Source organism: Schistocerca americana, chromosome 1 (genome assembly GCF_021461395.2).
Source record: "Schistocerca americana isolate TAMUIC-IGC-003095 chromosome 1, iqSchAmer2.1, whole genome shotgun sequence".
Taxonomy (NCBI): domain Eukaryota; kingdom Metazoa; phylum Arthropoda; class Insecta; order Orthoptera; family Acrididae; genus Schistocerca; species Schistocerca americana.
In genome coordinates, this window is record NC_060119.1 from 969,978,617 (window position 1) to 969,998,688 (window position 20,072).

The following is a 20,072-nucleotide window of genomic DNA, read 5'->3' on the forward strand; positions in this document are numbered from 1 at the left end:
CACTTTTTAAATTACAAGGCACCATTCACGGACGTAGAGTCCAAGATAAAATTGTTCATACACTAGGACACAGACAGAGACGAAAATTGGAACATGTGAACGTAGGTGCACAAAACGAATAACACTGAAGCACTTAAGCACAAAACGACGGCACACACAGAACACGGGGCGTTGATCTCCGGCGCGCAAATGTTCACTAACCGTATACGAGTCTGGGGACCTGTCAAGAGAGGAGGAGGAGGGGTGGGAGAGGGAGAGGGGAGAGCAGATGCCACAGGCAGAGGAGATAGGGGTAAGGGAGGAAGGTGGAGGGGAAGCCTGGGGGAAGAGGGAAGGAGGGAGTGGATTGGGGAAAAGGAAAGAGAAGGGAGGGAGGGTGCCTAAAGGAAAGGTCACAGGATGTGGGGCAGAGGATCAAAGTTGATAGGAGTGGTAGATGAGCGGAGGAGGACATCATCAGGGAGGGGGAGCTGGCGGAAGCCACCTTGGTGAGAAGGGTGGAGAGATGGAGACCGGATGGGACGTGGGAATACAGGTACGGCAGCAGGCGGGTCCGTATCCTTTCAAGGAAGAGGAGGAGGTGGGGGAAGGGGATGAGATCATACAGGATCTGCGTGGGGGAGGGGAGACGGATGTGATAGGCGAGGCGGAGAGCATGGCGTTCAAGGATTTGGAGGGATTTACAAAAGGTAGGGGAGGGGCGGAGATCCAGGCCGGATGGGCGTAACAAAGGATAGGGTGGATGAGGGATTTATAGGTGTGGAGGATGGTGGAGAGGTCCAGACCTCCCGTATGGCCGGAAAGGAGCTTAAGGAGACGGAGTCGGGAGTGTGCCTTGGCTTGGATTGTCCGGAGATGGGGAGTCCAGGAGAGGCGACGATCGAGAGTGACGCCAAGGTACTTAAGGGAGGGAGCGAGGGCGATAGGACGGCCATAGATGCTGATATAGAAATCAAGGAGGCGGAAGGAAGGGATGGTTTTGCCTACAATGATCGCCTGGGTTTTGGAGGGATTGACCTTGAGCAACCACTGGTTGCACGAAGCAGTGAACCGGTCAAGATGGGATTGGGGAGGGTATTGGGAGCGCTGCAGGGTGGGGGCAAGGGCAAGGAAGGCGGAGTCATTGGCAAACTGGAGGAGGTGGACGGGGGGGTGACGGCGGCGGCGTGTCTGCTGTATACAAAAGGTACAGAAGGGGGGAGAGGACGGAGCCTTGGGGCACACCAGTGGAGGGGAAAAAGGTGTAGGAGTCGGTGTTATGGATGGTGACATAGGAAGGACGGTGAGAGAGAAAGGAGCCGATCAGATGGACATAGTTAATGGGAAGGACGAAGGTTTGGAGCTTGAAGATGAGACCGGAATGCCATACGCGGTCATAAGTTCGTTCGAGTCCAGGGATAGGATGATTGTGGAGCGTCGGGAATTAAGCTGGTCGGAAAGGAGATGAGTGAGGTGAAGGAGAAGATCGTCGGAAGAGAAAGACGGCCGAAAGCCACACTGGGTAACAGGAAGGAGGCGGTGCTGGCGGAGATGCTGGTGGATGCGGCAGGTGAGGATAGATTCCAGGACATTGCTGAAGACCGAGGTAAGGCTGATGGGATGGTAGGAGGAGACGGCGGACGGCGGTTTGCCAGGTTTAAGGAACATCAGGATATGGGAGGTTTTCCACAGGTCGGGGTAGTAACCAGTGGACAGGACTACATTGTAGAGCCTGGCCAGGACGGAAAGGAAAGAGACAGGAGCTTCACGAAGGTGACGGTAGGTGACATGATCGTGACCAGGAGCGGTGTTGCATTTTGTGCGGAGTGTAGCAATGAGATCCTGTGTAGTGATAGGGGCATTGAGTTCCGTGTGTGCAATGTTGTCCAAGTACGGGAAACCAGGTGCGATGGGAGGGACAGAGGTGTCAGTTCGATCGCGGACATCCAGGACGAGGGAGTAATCGAACTGGGGATGATCGGGGATGGAAAAGACATCGGAGAGGTAAGAGGCAAAGTGATTGGCCTTACCAAGGGATTCAGGGAAGGGGTGATCATCATGGAGAAGAGGATAGTAGGGGGAGGGTTTAGTTCCGTTAAAGCGACGGAAGGCTGACCAGAACTTCGACGAGTTGATAGGTAGGGTAGCATTTAAACAGGTGCATGTCTGTCACCAGTCCCGGCGTTTCATAGCCGCGAGCAAATTACGAATATGGCGCTGGAGTTGCCGGTGGCGTCGTAGTGTGTCCGGGTCACGCGTGCGGAGGAAGGCACGGTAGAGACGGTGGGATTCACGGAGGAGGAGGACGGCCTGTGGGGGTAAGGTAGGACGGTGGGGGTGGACGGTGACAGTAGGGACGTGGGCCCCCACGGCCTCAGACAAAGTCTGCTGGAGAAAGGAGGCGGCATGGGTTACATCGTCAGGGTGATGGTAGGTGAAGGTGTGGCGATCAACCTGGGTGGAAAGGGTATCCCGGTAGGCATTCCAGTTGGTACGGGAATAGTCATGGATGTACTTAGCGGGAGGGTCATTACGAGGTCAGGGCGGGGGCGACGACCGCCTGAAACGGTAAGGAGGACAGGGAGATGGTCGCTACCAATAGGCTCCAGGACATCCACAGTTATGCGACCAATGAGGTTGGGGGAGGAAAGGATAACATTGGGAGTGGAGTTGGATTCGGGACATGTGTGCTGGGGGATGGGGATGAGGTCGCCTTGAAGGGAGGAGAGGAACCGATGCCACCGCCGTAACTGGGCGCGGAACGACTATGGATGTTGAGGTCGGCGGCGATCACGTAGGAGGAGAAGGTACGGTCAATGTGGGAGAGGTAGTCGAAGGGAATAGGGGCGTTAGGGCGGACATAGATGGTGGCGCAGGTAACGGTAAGGCCGGGGAAGAAGAGACTAAGTATCAGGTGTTCGGTGGGGTCGGGAAGGAGAGGTTGGAGCCGAACGGGGATCTGGCGGTGGTGACCAATGGCAACTCCGCCACGCGCAATCGGGAGGGGATTATCGGAGCGGTGGAGGAGGTAGGGCGAAGTGTGGACGGTGTTGTGGGGTTGGAGGAAGGTTTCATTGAGGAGGAAGACATCCACGCGGTAATATTGGCCAACTTCACTGTCTAGAAGTAAGAAAATTCTTGTAGAGAACCTTTTATTTAAATTTGATATCGTTATGTTCAGTGTTATTTCTGCTAAACACAACGTAATGCGTTATCTTGACAACTGTCCTGAAATTGTCATGCCACAATACAGGGTGGTCCAATGATATTGAATGAGCCAAATATCTCACGAAATAAGAATCAAACGAAAAAACTACAAAGAACGGAACTCGTCTAGCTTGAAGGGGGGAAACCAGATGGCGCTAAGGTTGGCCCGCTAGATGGCGCTGCTATAAGTCAAACGGATATCAACTGCGTTTTTCTAAAATAAGAACCCCCATTTTTATTACGTATTCGTATAGTACGTAAAAAAATATGAATGTTTTAATTGGACGACTTTTTTCGCTTTGTGATAGATGGCGCTGTGATAGTCACAAACGTATAAGTACGTGGTATCACGTAACATTCCGCCAGTGTGGACGGTATTTGCCCGTGTTAAAATCGACCGTTTACCAATTGCAGTAAAGGTCGATATCGTGTTGATGTATGGGTATTGTGACCAAAATTCCCAACGGGCGTGTGCTATGTATGCTGCTCGGTATCCTGGACGACATCATCCAAGTGTCCGGACTGTTCGCCGGATAGTTACGTTATTTAAGGAAACAGGAAGTCTTCAGCCACATGTGAAACGTCAACCACGACCTGCAGCAAATGATGATGCCCAAGTAGGTGTTTTAGCTGCTTTTGCGCCTAATCCGCTTATTAGTAGCAGACAAATTGCGCGAGAATCGGGAATCTCAAAAACGTCGGTGTTGAGAATGCTACATCAACATTGATTGCACCCGTACCATATTTATATGCATCAGGAGTTGCATGGCGACGACTTTGAACGTCGTGTACAGTTTTGCCACTGGGCACAAGAGAATTTACAGGACGATGACAGATTTTTTGCACGCGTTCCATTTAGCGTCGAAGCGTCATTCACTAACACCCGTAACGTTATTCGGCATAATATGCACTATTGGGCAACGGAAAATCCACGATGGCTGCGACAAGTGGAACATCAGCGACCTTGGCGTGTTAATGTATGCTGCGGCATTATGGGAGGAAAGATAATTGGCCCCCATTTTATCGCCGGTAATCTAAATGGTGCAATGTATGCTGATTTCCTACGTAATGCTCTACCGATGTTAATACAAGATGTTTCACTGCATGGCAGAATGGCTATGCACTTCCAACATGATGGATGTCCGGCACATAGCTCGCGTGCAGTTGAAGCGGTATTGAATAGCATATTTCATGACAGGTGGATTCGTCGTCGTAGCACCATACCATGCCCCGCACGTTCACTGGATCTGACTTCCCCGATTTCTTTTTGTGGGGCAAGTTGAAGGATATTTGCTATCGTGATTCACCGACAACGCCTGACAACATGCATCAGCGCATTGTCAGTGCATGTGCGAACATTATGGAAAGCGAAGTACTCGCTGTCGAGAGGAATATCGTTACATGTATTGCCAAATGCATTGAGGTTGACGGACATCGTTTTGAGCGTTAATTGCATTAATGTGGTATTTACAGGTAATCATGCTTTAACAGCATGCGTTCTCAGAAATGATAAGTTCACAAAGGTACATGTATCGCATTGGAACAACCGAAAGTAAATGTTCAAAGGTACTTACGTTCTGTATTTTAATTTAAAAAAACCTACCTGTTACCATCTGTTTGGCTTGGTCACGATCAATGGACCACCCTGTATATGTAATCCCATAGAATAAGTGTCCACTTCTAGTGAAGCTAACGCACTCACAGGGTGCTTTTGTTGATGACTGACGATTGTGAAAAGGAGTGGATTGTCAGATCATTGTTTGTATAACAGCTTGTAACGGTACCACCGACCACATTAAACGATAGTCAATACTAACGCTATACCTCTGCGAGGAATTTTTGAAAGTTGTGACCGTGAAATAACCAAATGGAAACAGAACGATCAAACTGGGAATCGTTTCCGAAACACTAGAGCAGATTAAACGATTGGCCTGTTAGAGACGTCCCCCCAGCACAAAAGCAATTTGTAACATTACATATTCAATCCGGTCGCCAGCCAAATTAGGCATTCTTGTGTCAAGCAAAATGATAAAGCAGAAGGCAGTGCTAAGGCTAAACTAACCTTCGCGATCCAACCATCTATTCTGCAGCATTCTTCTGTGGCACCAGATTTTAAAAGGTTCTATTCTCTTCTTGTCTCAAATGTTAACCGCCGACGTTTCACTTCCGTACATGGCTACATTTAGGACAAATACATTCAGAAAATAACTTATAACACTTAAATTTATGTTAAATATTAACTAATTCCTTTCTTCAGAAACGCTTTTCTTGCCATTTCAAGACTACGTATTATATCGTCATTACTCTGGGCATAATCTATTATTTTTAGTGCCACTTTTCTTCATCTAATTCCCTGAGCATCGCATGATTTAATGCGAATACGCTCCATTACCCTTATCTTTCTTTTGTTAACGTTCATTTTATACCTTCCGCTTACGACGTTGTCCATTCCGTTCAGCTGGTCTTCGAAACATTTTGCTGTCTCTGACAGAATTTCAGTGTCATGGGCAAACTTCAAAGTTATTTCCTTTACCGCTTGTTCAGATTACTGATTGAATAACACCGGGGATAAGGTACAGCTGTGTCTCACTGTCTTGCAAGCCACTGCTTCGACTCTTATAACTGCCCTCCTGTTTCAGTTGTTGTTGTTGTTGTCTTCAGTTCAAAGACTGGTTTCATGTAGCCCTCCATGCTACTCTATCCTGTTCAAACCTCTTCATCTCCAAGTAACTACTGCAACCTGCGTCACTCTGAATCTGCTTACTGTGATAACGACGTCCTCCTGAGTAGTTCCTGTCCGGAGATCCCAATGGAGGACAATTTTTTGTCAAGAATATTCCACCAAAGAGGATGCCATCGTCATTAATGGTTCAAATGGTTCTAAGAACTATGGGACTTAACATCTGAGGTGGTCAGTCCCCTAGAACTTAGAACTACTTAAACCTAACTAACCTAAGGATATCACGCATATCCATGCCCGAGGCAAGATTCGAACCTGCGACCGTAGCAGCAGCACGGTTGCGGACTGAAGCGCCTACAACCACTCGACCACGGCGACCGGCAAAGTGATCTTCTCCGTACTATGCTTCTACCAGTGTTTTTCCCACTCTTTCGGAAATTAGTATTTTGCAACCATGACCTAGTGAACTGATAATTCGGTAATACACAGAAGCACCAAATAAACTGGAATAGGTATGCGTATTCAAATACAGAGATATATGAACAGACAGAAGACGGCGCTGCGGTCGGCAACGCGTATGTAAGACAAGTGTCGGGCACAGTTGTTAGATCGGTTACTGCTGCTACAATGGCAGGTAATCAAGGTTTATGGGAGTTTCACCGGGGTATTATAGTCGGCACACGAGCGATGGGACGCAGCATCTTCGAAGAAGCGGTAAAGTGGGTCCAAAAATGGTTCAAATGGCTCTGAGCACTATGGAACTTAACTTCTGAGGTCATGAGTCCCCTAGAACTTAGAACTAGTTAAACGTAACTAACCTAAGGACACCACATACATCCATGCCCGAGGCAGGATTCCAACCTGCGACCGTGGCGGACGCCCGGTGCCGGACCAGCGCCTAGAACCGCTCGGCCACCTCGGCCGGCGATAAAGTGGAGATAATCTCGTACGACCATTTCACGAGCGTACCTGTGAATATCAGGAAGCCGATAAAACATCAAATCTCCGACATTGATGCGGCTGGGAAAAGATCCAGCAAGAATGGGACCCACGATGACTGAAGAGAATCATTCAAAGTTACTGAAGTGCAACCCTTCCGCAAATTGCTGCAGATTTCAATGCTGGGCCATTAATAAGTGTCAGCGTGCGAACCATTCAGCGTAACATCATCGATATGAGGTATCGGAGCCGAAAGCCCACTCATGTACCCTTGCTGACGGCACGACACAAATCTTTACGCCTCGCCAGGGCCCGTCAACACTGGCATTGGACTGTTGATGACTGGAAATATGTTGCCTGGTCGGACGAGTGTCGCTCCAAATTGTACCGAGTGGACGGACGTGTACGGGTATGGAGACAACCTCATGACTATATGGTCGCTGCATGTCAGCAGAGGACTTCTAGCTGATGGAGGCTCTGTAATGGTGTGGGGCGTGTGCAGTTGGAGTGATATGGGACGCCTGATACCTCTAGATACGACTCTGACAGGTGTCGCGTACGTAAGCATCTTGTCTGATCACCTCATCCATTCATGTCCATTGTGCATTCCAACGGTCTTGGGCAATTTCAGCAGGATAAAGCGACACCCCACACGTCCAGAATTACGATAGAGTGGCACTAGGAACAGTCTTGTGAATTTTTACACTTCCACTGGCCCCTTAACTTTCCAGACGTGAACACTATTGAGTGTTATCTGATATGGCTTTCAACTGCAGTCACAAGAGATCTCTACCCTCAACTACTCTTATGGATTTATGGACAGTCCTACAGTATTCATGGTGTCAGTTCCCTCCAGCACTTCTTGAGGCATTAGTCGAGTCAATGTCACGTCCTGTTGCGGCATTTCTGAGTGCTCGTGGGGGCCTTACACAATATTAGATATATGTATCAGTTTCTTTGGCTCTTTGTGTATAAACACCTGCACTGGTTCCTTTGGAATTGAAATCATGACATTATCCTTGAAGTCTGAGGGTATTTCCTCTGTCTCGGTCATGTTGCTTACTTGTTAGAATAGTTTTGTCATGATTGGCTGGCCTTATTTTGACTTAAGTCTTTCAGTGCTCTGTCAAATTCTGCTAGCTGTATCATATTTACCATCTGCCCTTCACCTATTTTCTCATCCCTTTATACAGTGTTGCAGGACCATTCCCTTCCACAGCCTCTCTATATATTCTTTCAACGTTTCAGCTATCCTTCTTTTCTTAGTACTGGTTTTTCATCTGTGGTGTTAATATTCATGCAGCTGCTTCTCTTTATTTCTAAAGCTACTTTAATTTAGCTGTCGGTAGTATCTGTCTTTCCCCTAATTGTACATGCTTCTTCGTAACGTACTTGCGTTTGTCCTCTAGACATTCGTAGTTAGGTATTTTATAGTATCCGTGAATTTATTTTTAGACGTCTGTATTCCCTTTCGCTTGCTTGATCTGCATTTTTACGTATTCTTCTTCCATCAATTAAATTCAGTATACACTGTGATATCTTCCTCTCTCTCTTGTTGTGAATTTCTTTCCCCTGTTTCAGTCAATCGTTGCCTAATGCTACCTCTGAATCTCTTAACAACGTCTGGTTATTTCAGATTATCCAGATCATTTTTATAAAATTTCATACATTTTTACCATTTCATCTCTTGCAGTCTACAATTCGCAACCAACAAATTATGGCCAGAATACGCATCTTACCTGGAATTGTCGTACTGTTAAAAATATTGTTGCGAAATCTCTGTCTTACTATTACATAATCAATCGGAAACTCTCTAGTGCCTCCAGGTCCCTTCCACATGTACAATCTTTTTTCGTGATTCGTAAGCCAAGTGTTAGCGATGATTTAATAGTGCTCTGTGCAGTTCTACCAGGCAGATTTCTCTTCGATTCCTTTGCCCCAGTTCATTTTCTCCTTATATTTTTCGTTCTCTTTCTCTTCCTACTACCTAGTTCCAGTCCCTCATCACAATTATGTTTTCCTCCCCCTCAACTACTTGAATAAAATCTTTTATCTCGTCTTACATTCTTTCAAATGCTTTATAACCTGCTTATCTACTTGGCATATAAACTTGTACTACTGTCGTGGATATTGGTTTTATGTCAATCTTGGCTATGATTCTGCCATTCATCTGGCGAGAAGTACTGTTCATTTTACCCGAGAACTTCACTAATCTCCACTATATCTAACTTCAACCTATTCATTTCTCATAGCAAATTTTCAAGCCTACTTAACTGATTAAGTAATCTAACATTCCATGGTCCGACCTATTGAATGCCATTTCTGTTTTTCCTGATGACGACATCCTCCTCGATAGGCCCAACCCGGAGATCCGAATGGAGACTGTCTTGCCTCGGAATATTTCACGCAAGTGGATATAATCATAATTTAATCATAAAGTGGGAAACGCAATACGAGTACAGAATGACCCTGCAACTACTGAAAAGACTGTTGCCCTTCTTCAGGAACCACATATTTGTCTGGCCTCACCACAACCCCTCTGTTGCAGTTGCACACTACTGTATGCACGCCATCCCAACTCGGCTAGGTCTATATTCATAGCGGAATCTGTTAGTACAGAAGTTTAATACGAGCTGGGATATTTTTTGTAGCAGAGAACTGGGGAGACGTGTATTTTTCCAAAGCTTGAAGCTAGCCTATCGGTGCTAAACCAGTCAGTAACTTTGACAAGAACATGTTGATGATTCATTGCTTAGCTTGAAAACAATGCTTGTATCGTCATCAAGCACCCAATGTAATTTCTCCCGGTACAGTTTATGTTGTGACCCTCTTTCGGCATTCTGTTTTTTGAATGAAAACTAAACCAGGAAAGTGCTTAACTATGTGTTCCGGTTTAATGTACCACGGCCTTACAGCCCCAAATATTTACCAGTAACTTAGAATATCATGATCGACACAATCAGATGCCTTCGGTATGTCATAGAAGATCTCACTTGGTGAAATTTTGTCTTTTAAAGGTTTTGTTATGTACTTAGATGATGTATATATACCTGCCACAGTAGAGCGACTCTTTTTAAATCCAAACAGCGATTGGCTAATGATGGATTATGTAAGTGACTAAGATCATTACGTGTGAAACCTTCCCCTGTCCTCTATATATCTTTTGTTGTTACGCATTAACCGTCTCCTCTATATCTCATTTGCTACGCAACCTTCCATTCTACAATAACCTATGATACCTTCCCTTAGGATTTCTATCTCTTGCTTAATAATAACAAATGAAATCTTCCCTTTGAAACTTATTCTCTTTCTCAATCTTCGCATACAAATTTAATTGCTGCTTATTAAAAGTGATTTTCTGATTATTTCGACGAAACATAGAATGTGTCGTCGTCCTGGCCCTCAGTCGTTATCTGCAATAACCCAAAACTGTTCCTTAACTTTTTTTCTGTTACTGGATCGCCATCTGACTGCTACATCTAACTGCGACATGAATATACTTACTCTGGTTTATTATACTCTATTAACTGCTGGTGGGCTGTCATAATAAGTGGCTGTATTTATTACCAAAGCTGACGTTATTCTTTAATAGCAAAGCTGACGTTATTCGTTAATTAACTCGACTGAAGTTACGTAGTTCATAGTTGCACTTTTTCTTGTCAACAATAAAATTTTTGCAAAGTTTTACGTTGATGGTTTTTGGGATGGATTATAATCAGTAATGCAACATTGCTGGCAAAGATTAGTTACAGTCTGAAAACGTTTCTTCAAATATTTACTGCTGGTAGTGAAATGATTTTACAAACGTTCAAATGGGACTTGCTTTTTACAATAATCTTACAACTAGCATTGCACAAACGTACATTCAGTAGTCCTGAGATTTGCAAAGAAAATAATTAAATAATATTAGTTCCTCTTATGATAATAATTAGCTGATGTCTCTGTACGTCCGTTTATAATCTCTTTTAAACCATAGCTGGTGGCTGGCAGGCACACTGCTCCTCTCAACCTCTCGCTTCAGACCTGTTACCAACTCGCTTCACATCTCGCTTACTACTGACTCCCTACGAACACTTAAGTGCGGTCTCTTCCGCCAACAATGCTTTCTGGTGCAGAAAATCCCTGCTACCATTACATAATGTATCAATGCGCGGTCTTTCCCGCTCTTTTCTTAAAATGTATCCATACGCGGTCTCTCCCGCCCTTTTTAAAATTATATCAATTTGCGGTCTCTCTTGCCAACTATATTTTGGTGCAGACATTCACTGCTACCACAATTATTTCCAACATGACAAATATTACTTATTCCTACTTAATCCTATTAATAAAATATAAACATCTTTGATAAATTGTGATTTGACAATAGACAACAGAAATATACACGTCTTACACGTGTTTAGGCCACAACTTTTTAGATATTATCTGCTCCATGCCAACTTCCACTTAATTAGAGTTAAGGTGATCTATTGTATTTCGGGCGGGACGTGGGATTAATTTTTATTTCACGAAATTTACTCTGTATTTATCATGGGTGAAATGGCAAACCCCTCCGCAGAGTGTGACGGAGCAACACTATCTGACATAGCGGCGATCCTTCGGTCTCGACGGGCACCTTGGCCACACTTGAGGGGAAAAGCATACGTAGAACCCGACTTACTTCCATTTCATACTTTCATTTCCCACCCATCCTAACAATACAAACACAACAATCCCCTACACAAGCAGTCAACACAGTCAGGATCAAGATTCAGGTACGCAGCATGCAACACCGAAATGTCTACATTTGGATATAACACGAGATCATGAGGATACAGTCCCACAGCTTTGCCAGCGTACATTGCTTTCGAATTATGAAAGCAATTTGCTTCTCCATTTCATATCCTTCAGTCATATTGAGACGATTCTTGGCTACACTTACGTTTTGATTTTCCTTCGAAATCTGTGTGTGTGAAACACGTATGAATACTGACTTCACAACAAGACGCAAGGCAAGGCAAACCTTCTAAGCTAGCCGCCACTCATCGAAGACACTGTTTCAGGTTAGGTTTATTCTGTGTAAACGGTGCTGAGATATTGGTGCACTGCTCTGATTTGTGCGTCACATGTTGTTGCAGACTAGGCGCTCGGGCGGCATGCGGAGCCGTGGCCGCGACTGCGGCCTGCCCTCCAGCCTCACAACCAGACCCAGCACCACCCCTGGCGTCAACGTCACGCTCCCGCCGGTGGGTACCGCGCAGAGCGCTGCAGCCCGCTGCTCTCATTGTCTGGCTGCTGCGCATCGAGGAACGACGCGACACACCGCCTCCCACCATTGTTCGCTTCCAGCGACAAGAAATACGTCACAAGAGGCACCTGCCAGGCCTCCTGCTAGTGCACGCTACTTCGTACGTCCTGTGGACGTGTCTGAAGCGAAAGATTTGGCCATTAGATGAACTTCGTGTAGAATACACTCTGAAACAAAAAAGACAAGGCTACGCTCCGCGTGGAATTATCCCAATGTGACGGAAATCGGTAGATGTGACGTACAGTACAGACAACAAACTGATTAATCTCTCAGAAAAATTGGATGATTTATTTAAGAGAAAGAGCTTCACAAACTGACCAAGTCAATAACATTTTGACCCTCTTTGGCCCTTTTGCAATCAGTTATTCGGCTTGGCATTGATTGTCAGAGTTGTTGGATGTCTTCCTGAGGGATATGATGCCAGAATATTTCCATATGGTTCTTTGTATCTTCGAAATCCTGAGCTGCTTGGAGGGCCCTGCCCATAGTGCTCCAGACGTTCTCGAGTGGGGACAAATCCAGCGACCTTGCTGGTCAAGGTACAGTTTGGCAATCACGAAGATATGCAGTAGAGACGCCTGCCATGTGCGGCCGCGGATTTTCTTGTGTAAATGTGAGACTTGAATGGCTTTCTGTAAGGGCAAAAAGCGATGCGTAGCTTGTCGGGACATACCGCTGCGCGGTAAGCATGCCGCGGATGACAGTCAAAGTGGTGCTACGAAAAGAAATGACACCCTAGACCATCACTCCTTCTTGTCGCGTTTGGAGGACGGCAGTCAGATTGGTGTCCCACCACTGTCTGGGGCGCCTGCAGACGCGTTTCTGGCCTGGAACCTCATTGACTGGAGTACAACTTTCAGCGATTAGTGCTACTTCGGAGTGAGCCCCTTTGACCAGTGAAGACGCCTTGGACGTATGTGGATACGACCCTGAATGTCGCCTGCCATACGGCCCCAAAAACCAGGAGTGATGGTCTGGGGTGCCGTTTCACATCATAGCAGGACCCATTTGGTTACCATCTGCAGCACTCTCACAGCAAACAGGCACGTTGATGATGCTCTACACCCCATTTTCTTACTCTTCATGGCAAGCCATCCTGGGTTTACAGTCTAGCAAGATAATGCTCGCACATAATTCAAATGGCTTTGAGCACTATGGGATTTAACATCTGTGGTCATCAGTCCCCTAGAACTTAGAACTACTTAAACCTAACTAACCTAAGGACATCACAAACATCCATGCCCGAGGCAGGATTCGAACCTGCGACCGTAGCAGTCGCGCGGTTGCACATAATTGACGAGAGTTTCTACAGCTTGTCTTCGTGCTTGCCAGACCCTACCTACGCCAGCTAGTTCTCTAGAAGTCTCCCCATTTGAGAACGTTTGGAGCATTATGGGTAGGGCTCTCCAAGCAGCTCGGGATTCTGACGGTCTAACGCACCTATTGGACAGTATTTGGCACGATATCTCTCAGGAGGACGTAGAACAATTATCAGTCAATACCAAGCCGAATAACTGCTTTCGTAAGGGCCAGAGGTGGACCAGTGCGTTATTAACTTGCTCATATTTATGAAGCCTTTTCTTTTGAATAAATCATTCCATTTTCTGTGAAATTGTGATCATTTATTTGTCTGAACACGTACATCGCATCTACCGATTTCCGTCTCATTCGGATAATTCCTTAGCCGGCCGCTGTGACCGAGCGGTTGTAGGGGCTTCAGTCTCGAACCGCGCGACCGCTGCGGTCGCAGGTTCGAATGCTGCCTCGGACATGGATGTTTGTGATGTTCTTAGGTCACTTAGGTTTAAGTAGTTCTAAGTTCTAGGGGACTGATGACCTCAGATGTTAAGTCCCATAGTGCTCAGAGCCATTTGAACCATATGAATTCCTTCGTGGAGTGTCGTTTTGCTTTGTCTTAGAGTGTATGTTGGGCTAACACGTCCGGTTGCTACAGGGACGTTCGATCTTTCCCAAAAAGGGAAACCTGCAGTGCAGATTCAGTAACACGTTTAGTACTCTTATAAAAGCTCATTAAAAACTACATCACACTAATGCCATGTAGTACCACCTGAAATCTTCATAACAGTCTCAATTCAGTGAGGATGTAAGTCCTCAGATGCTTTCAGATACGCCATATCCAGTTAAAGGCAGAGGTGCTGATTGTTGCATTTCACCTGTATTACCGTCTTAAGATCGGGTAATTTAGCAAAGCCAATTGGAATCTATACGATGCCTCAGTGTTCGTCAGACAAGAAACGTATACTTACAGCTCTGTGATGACGGATGTTGTCAACCTGAAGTCTGGAGTAATCCACAGCATACTGTTCTTGAAGTGGAAGAAACGGCAACACCGGGTCACAGAGAAAGATTATGAAACACCCTGGTCCATGTTCACAGTAATGTAATTCATTGGTGCCAAGTCATGTTAAGAAGAATATCCCACAAAATCACTGCAGAACCACCCCCAGCCAACTCCATGACGCGTGAAAGATGCATGAACAAATTATCCGTGACGCGTATGCATTTGTTTGTAAGCAGTCATCATCTCTAATAAGACAATGTGCAGCCCCTCCACTGACTGATCGTGAACTAACGGTATGAGGGACACTTTAAAAACGTGATACTGCCACTCTATCGACCTTCCTCTTCAACATCCATGACAGCTGACCTAAATCTGTTATAACCAGAGGAAACTACAATTCTCAGGCGATAACTGTGGGTTCTTCCATTGTTCTGGGAAAGGGTTCATAGAACTACAATACGAAATATTAGTTCCCTCTATTAGATGAATCGAAAAAAGATTTACCTGATACAATCCTTTGCCATAGGTGTGCTTGATAATTTACAGCTGTCATTCACTATTAAAATATCTCTTCATGAATAAATTAATGATCTGTTCTCCAGAAGTGCAACATTCAGCATTTACAACAGCACATATCAACCTCAGACTTGAATAAATCTTTAGTCTTACGCTATGGTGTTGACGGCTGTAGCTGAGTTCACAAACTGGGGGGAGAGCAGCTCGATGGTGCGCTCCATATTGACCTCTGGACGAGGACACTGCTGTGCTGAGAGAGAGGGAGTGTCTTCTTCAGGTTCATCCATTCATCACTACGGACTGCTCTGAGACATCGTTAATATCTGTGGTATCGGTGTGCGTTGCTGACATCGTGTTTTGCCGCTATCTTTGGACAATAACACAGAATCCACTGTAGTCCATAAGTAATGCCATCGAATGTTTTATATGTATCTTGGACTCTACTTCGATCATTCTCAGTATGGCGGTTGAAGTCATCGTGAAGAACAATTTGTAGTGTCTGTGCTCCTACAGTAACTAATGTGCATGTGTTGGTGGTGAACAGAGAAGTAAAGTGATTTAATATGTTGTCGGTTCTGTTTCCTTGTGATATTGTTCCATACCCTTGTAAGCCACCCATACAAAAGAATTTCAAATCATTTATCCTTACAGGGGATATTAGTCGCTAGCTGTGTGTGATTACATACTATGTATGGGTTTATATTATGGGTTTCATTTGTTGCGGCCGGCTGCTGTGACAGAGCGGTTGTAGGCGCTTCAATCTGGAACTGCGTGATCACAACGGTCGCAGGTTCGAATCCTGCCTCGGGCATGGATGTATGTGATGTCCTGAGGTTAGTTAGGTTTAAATAGTTGTAAGTTCTAGGGGACTGATGACTTCAGATATTAAGTTCTATAGTGCTCAGAGCCATTTGAACCATTTCATCTGTTGCGAACGCCACAATCTTCGACTGCATAGAGGAGTTACATCCATATTCCATACTTTGGAGGAGGAGCTATCTGACCAATCTGGTGTCAAGACAGCAGAGTTTGAGCAACGTGACTGGTACGTGGTCACACAAAGCACGCTTGTGTTTCCGGAAATGTTGGAACTAGATGCATTATGAGGACGTTACTGAAAATTTCTTGATGGCTTTGTATGACGTCAACTTTGTATGACGTCAACTTTGTATGACGTCAACTTTGTATGACGTCAGTTTCGATGGCCATTTTCTTTATTCCAGTATTTAGGAGTTTATGATGAGACTGTACCTTACAAGTGCCCAGTGGTGAAATAATTCATTCGTAGAGCTTTCTGTTTCATAGATATGGTCTTTGTAACCAAGATTAAATCCGTCGTTCAGAGCGAGAGGTTTGGTACCATGTACCAGTATCAGTATCGATATTTCACTTGCTCATCAGCGAACGTAAACAATGGCACACATTCATTTCATTCGACATCACCCTCCAAAGTGGTGACCGATGGAAGCGGCGTAGTTGTTAGTTCACTGGACTCACATTCGGGAGGTCAGCTGTTGAATCCCGCGTCCGGCGATACAGATTTAGGTTTTCCGTGATTTCCCAAAATCGCTTCAGGCAAAAGCTGGGACGGATCTTTTTAAAGGGCATGGCCGATTTCCTTCCCCATCCTTCAGACTGTCCGAGCTTGTACTCCGTCAGTAATGACAAAGATGTCTACAGGACGTTAAACCAAGGCTTCCTTTTTTATTTTGTAGGTTGTGATTTGTGTTGTTGGGTAGGAAATATTTCAATAAAGATCAGTAACCTGAAATTTTTCCTGTGCTGTATGGTGTCTTCTGTGTCGTTAAGTTTTCTAAAATCCCTACTGGTCGCTTCCAATCATCCCGTGCTGTTTTTTGCTTTGGAAATGAAATTAAACTATTTTTGTTAGCCTATTGTCATCAGTTCCTTAAATATGACCGTAAAACTATATAAACTCCTTTTCTGTATTGTCTCTGTAACTGTTCGTAAGTTTCTGTACAGATTTTCTTTCCTCCTCTTTGTCCAGTTATATATGTTATTTTGTGGTCCTAAAATTTGGAGAGAAAAACCACTTGCATGAATGTTAAGAACTCAGATGGAAAACCGGTCCTAAGCAAAGAACGGGAAGTAGAAAGGTGGAATGAGTATATGGAGGATCTACACAAATATGATGTACTTGAGGGCAGTATTATGAAAATGGAAGAGGACGTAGATGAGGGTGAAATGAGAGATATGATACTGCATGATGAATTCGACAGGACACTGAAATACCTAAGTCGAAACAAGATCCCGGGAGTTGACAACATTGCATTAGAACTGCTGATAGCCTTTGCAGAGCCAGCCCTGACAAAACTCTACCATCTAGTGAGCAAGATGTAAGAGACAGTCGAAATACCCTCAGGTTTGAAGAAGAATATAATAATTCCAATCCAAAAGAAAGCAGGTGTTGACAGGTGTGAAAATTACCGAACTATCACTTCAATAAATCACGGCTGCAAAATACTAACACGAATTCTTTACAGACGAATGGAAAATCTGGTAGAAGCCGACCTCGGAGAAGATCAGTTTAGATTCCGTAGAAATGTAGGAACACATGAGGCAATACTGACCCTACTACTTATCTTAGAAAATAGTTTAAGGAAATGTAAACTTACGTTTCTGGCATTTGACAATGCCAAAATGGCTTTTGACAATGTTGACTGGAATACCCTCATTCAAATTCTGAATATGGCAGGGGTCCAATACAGGGAGCGAAAGGCTATTTACAGTTTGCGCAGAAACCAGATGTCAGTTACAAGAGTCGGTGGGCATGAAAGGGAAAGGAGTGAGACAGGGTTGTAGCCTATCCCCGATGTTATTCAATCTGTATACTGAGCAAGCCGTAAAGGAAACAAAAGAAAAATTCGGAGTAGGAATTAAAATCCATGGAAAAGAAATGACACTGTAAATCTGTCAGAGACAGCAAAGGACTTGGAAGAGCAGTTGAACGGGATGGACGTTGTCTTGGAAGAAGGAGATAAGATGAACACCAACAAAAGCAAAACGGGGATAATGGAATGTAGTCGAATTAAATCGGGTGATGCTGAGAGAATGAGAATAGAAAATGAGACACTTAAATTAGTAGAGGGGTTTTGCCATTTGGGGAGGAAAATAACTGATGATGGTCGAAGTAGAGAGGATATAAAATGTAGACTAGCAATGGCAAGGAAAGCGTTTCTGAAGAAGAAAAATTTGTTAACGCTTAGTATAGATTTAAGTGTCGGGTAATCTTTTCTGAAACTATTTGTATGGAGTGTAGCCACGTATGGAAGTGAAACATGGACGATACATAGTTTAGACAAGAACAGAATAGAAGCTTTCGAAATGTGGTGCTACAGAAGAATGCTGAAGATTACATGGGTAGATCACGTAACTAATGAGGAGGTACTGAATAGAATTGGGGAGAAGAGGAATTTGTGGCACAACCTAACTAGAAGAACGGATAGGTTGGTAGGACATGTTCTGAGGCATCAAGGAATCACCAATTTATTATTGGAGGGCGGGGTGGAGGGTAAAAATCGTAGAGAGAGACCTAGAGATGTATACGCTAAGTAGATTCAGAAGGATGTAGGTTGTAGCAGTTACTTGGAGATGAGGAAGCTTGCACAGGATGAGTAGCATGGAGAGCTGCATCAAACCAGCCTCTGGACTGAAGACAACAACTAGAACAACAGCAGCAAAATTTTTGTAAATATTTATCTTTCATTCTTTTCCAGTTGTTCTTCTTCACCCCCCTTTATTCAGTGTTAGCCATTCACATCCGTGAATCAGTCTTTATTTACTTGTGGTATTATCTAATCCATTTGATGGTATCCTTTCTCACAAGTACGTAAACTTACCACCCCTTTTGAGTGAGGCTCCAGCTCTGGCCTGATACAGGTCTACAGAGCAGTAAGTTAACTGTTTATCTATTCTTGTCTTTTTCTCGTAGTATTACGAAGTTTAATCTCGCATTTTTGTAAGTGTAAGTTCATTCAGTTTGTAGCGAAGCAGTTGCTCATTTGTTTTGTTCTGAAGACAAGCGTCAGATCGTTTAGTAAACTAGTCAGTGAGGCTGCAGCTCTCGACTGATACTGATCTACTGAACAGCAAGTTAAGTGTTTATCTTTTCCTGGCTTTTATTTGTAGTATATTTATTAAATTTCGTGCATGTTTCCGTCTAAGAGGTGTAAGTTGACATATTGTAAGCGTAAATTCCGGCAGTCTGTTGCGCAGTTTTTATTTCTTCGAAACAGCTAGCTACGTAGCTTACTGAGCCATCAGCGTCCATTGGTGACACATTAAGAGGAAAGCAAGCTGCTTATCTGGCATTCTGTCTGCTTTACTTCTGTAGTTACTCTTTTTAAGACGAGTGGGATGTGTGCATGATTTGTGCAGAAGGAGCTGGCCACAGTTTGCGAACAGCTGAAGGTGCTTTCGGCTACCGTTAATCACCTTCAGGCGGCAGCCCCGAGGTGTAACGGTGGCGGAGAATCTGGCGCGTCGCATGGAACACCACTGTGTCTCTTGTTTCGCCCAAGGGCTCTGCAGCCAAGGTACCTCCTAGTGTCTCCGACGCAGTGGATCCACAAGCACATCAGAATGGGTGACGGGCCAATGTTAATAGTGGTCTTCTGGCCTCGCCCATTCACCCTGCGAGTGGACACATGACCGCTCCTTCAGAAGAGTCCGAGCTGGTACACGGGGAAAGAGGTTTACTAGTTATCGGAAGCTCGAACTTTAGGAATCCCTTAGGCAGATAGCGTTCAGGGTTGGAAAGAAAACCAATGCGCGCTCGGTATGTCTGCCGGGCCACCACATCTTGTGGCTATCGAGCGTGCAGGTGCAGTCGTCTTCAAGCTGTAGCTTACGTCGGCACCAACGACAACTGCCGCATGGGATTTGAGGCCATCCTCAGTTCATACAGACAGCTGGTGGAAGTGGTCAGGGCTGCTGGCCTCAAGCTTGGTGCGCAAGCAGAGCTTACAACTTGTAGCATAATATAGAGAGCTCATCGGGGTCAGTTTGGTCTGAAGTCGTGTGGAGGGTCTCAACCAAGGTTAGTAGATATTCTTGCTTCTGTGAAAAGATGTATGCGCGAGGAATACAACTACTATCACCGTCATACCTCAACAAAAGATCTGGCAGACAACTGGAGAAAATTT

General features: G+C 44.9%; 1 protein-coding gene across 1 annotated transcript in view; it reads left to right on the forward strand.

Moving 5' to 3' along the window:
• LOC124595630 (discoidin domain-containing receptor tyrosine kinase B-like) overlaps nt 1–20,072 on the forward strand; it is an 811,748-nt gene that overhangs the window by 272,485 nt on the left and 519,191 nt on the right. Inside the window, exon 2 of the mRNA XM_047134455.1 lies at nt 11,920–12,027. The gene's annotated coding sequence lies outside the window, so the exon portion shown is untranslated. The remainder of the gene's footprint in view (nt 1–11,919; nt 12,028–20,072) is intronic.